The sequence below is a fragment of the Silene latifolia genome, chromosome 1, assembly GCF_048544455.1.
Source record: "Silene latifolia isolate original U9 population chromosome 1, ASM4854445v1, whole genome shotgun sequence".
NCBI lineage: Eukaryota > Viridiplantae > Streptophyta > Magnoliopsida > Caryophyllales > Caryophyllaceae > Silene > Silene latifolia.
In genome coordinates this window covers 86,710,384-86,712,700 of record NC_133526.1, presented here as the reverse complement: position 1 = coordinate 86,712,700, position 2,317 = coordinate 86,710,384, and positions in this window count along the sequence as shown.

Sequence of the window (2,317 nt, the reverse complement as noted above, 5' to 3'; positions counted from 1 at the left end):
CAAATGATTTTGCCTTGCAAAATTGACCTTGTAGATGGATAATTGGCAATATAAGGATCATAACCATATGTTCATTTTGAATTTTCATTGAGTTTTGAGCATTTGAGTGAAATTGAGACGGTCTCACAGCTGAACCGTAAATCGCTTCGAAAATAGCCTTAGGATAGCCCGTTTGTGATGAAACTTGATATTTAGCATCCTTGTACGATGGGTAAACTTCCTACCATTTCAAAATTTTGATTTGTGACGGCTTTTTCTGGACACTTTTCTGGGGCATAATCATTGTTTTAACGGAATGTTGTCGAAATTGAACCCATGACTAAGCTTAAATTTAGGCTTGAATTAACCCATATCACCACATGAGCGGTCGGGATTTTGGGAAAGTGGCCAAAGATGGCGAGAAAAGAGCGATTTCGGAGCTTTGAAAGCTCGAAAATCCCCTAACTAAGGCTTGTCGTCATTTGACGCGGCCTAAATTCTCTTTAATTTTGCAGGTGATGAGGCTTCTACGTCAGGGAGGGGTCCCATGGACGTGGACATGGCTCTTGACCCTTCTCGTACGCTTGAAGAGGCGTTAGAGCAGACTTTTACTGCTGCAGTGGTAGCTGCTGAGGACAAGGTCGTCGAGGAGGAGGTTGTCGAGGAGGTGGAGGCCCCGAGGCGGGCCAACGTCGGGCGAGGTGGTCACCAGCTGAGGGGAGCACCCGAGTGGGCTGAGAGTTGGGACAACAGACACCTCATCTGGGCTGCGGAGGGTCACCTGTCCTACAGGACGGTGAAGAGCTTGGTAATTTGAACTCATCATTCTTTCGTTTATCTTCTTTTATTCGCTATTCCTATTCTCTTTCATTCGAGCTAAAGATAGCTCTTGCTTCGAATCAAAATAGGAGGCTGGGAACATCAGGTCTTTCTAGGGCTACACGACGATGATGGAGTTTTACGGGAAGTTATCGCCGGAGGAGCGGACCATCATCGAGCGGGGAGCGTTTGGTGCTTTGGTACGAGCTTGGAGGTACATCAAGGGAAGGAAGATTCGGGCTAACCTTAGCCTGGTTCGAGCTTTCCTTGATCGGTTTTGGGACACGACCTCTACTTTTCACATGCCCTTTGGTGAGGTTGGGGTCACGTTGGAGGATTACGGCATAATTTTTGGCTTGTCGTGCGGGACTGAGGCTGTGGTGTGGCCGGAGACGGCCATGACTGTGGACTCGGCTGAGGCTAGGAGCCTGGTCGGTATGAACTTGATGCCGAAGGCTGCTGAGATTCCCGGGATGGTGCCTAGTTCCTACGTCCGGGATTACTTTGCTGGGAAGAGACCGGCGACGGCGGTGATCGATAGGAGGGAGACGACTCTTCCTCCTTGCACCGCAGAGTAGAGAGCTCGTTTGTGGCTCTGGTGGTTCTTGTCTTCGATCTACCTCAGAGACAAGGGAGAGAAGCTGTCGACGAAGCTTCTTCCCTTCCTTTCTGACCTGAGTGGCCTAGGCCGTTGGGACTGGGTCACTGCTGGTTTTACGGTCCTCATTCGCTATATGAGGGCCATGGTTCATCCGGAGCTGATAGAGAAGGGGACTTCTCCTGCCACTGTTGGCCCTGGACTGTTGCTGGAGGTACGAACCTTCATTTCGTATCATGAAAGATCATTTCCTTTTCTTATCGAATCACGAAAGATTGTTATTGATTATCTTGTCTTGCAGGCGTGGGTGTACTCCTACTTCCCGAGTCTCGCGCCCAAGAGGACGAAGCCAGTGGAGAGAGCCTATCCCGTTGTGAGGGATTGGGTGATGTGTCGCACGAAGAGCCAGCGTTTATTTCACGACGTCTGTCGACGGGACGTGAACGCTCTGCAGTTGGAAAGCGTGATTACCTTCGACTCACCCTTCTTCGCTTGCTTCTTCATTGCTTTATTTTAGAACTGTTCATAAGAATGACCTTTTATTTACTTTTCATAGTGGGTGCCCAGGCCTTGGGCGGAATACACTGGCGTCCCTCCTTTTGTGGCTGAGGTCCTTCGACCCAGGAGCTCGAGTCAGTTGCTGCTGAGGACGTCGATGGGTTCCGTGTGGTACTTGGGCGAGCGTTTAACTCGTCAGTGCTCTCGTGATGTCCTGAAGGTCCCCATCGATCCTCCTCGGACGATGTTCAGGGAGCCTTCCGATGCGTAGAGGGAGGCAGACTTGGCAGACGTCGGTGGCGACGCCCTCCTTCTTCCTGGTGAGGACTACTCAGCGTTCCTTTACCGGAGGTTGGCGTACTGGCCAGTTGTGGTAAGTGCTTTATTCTTCTTTCGATTAACATGATGAATGATCATCAATTA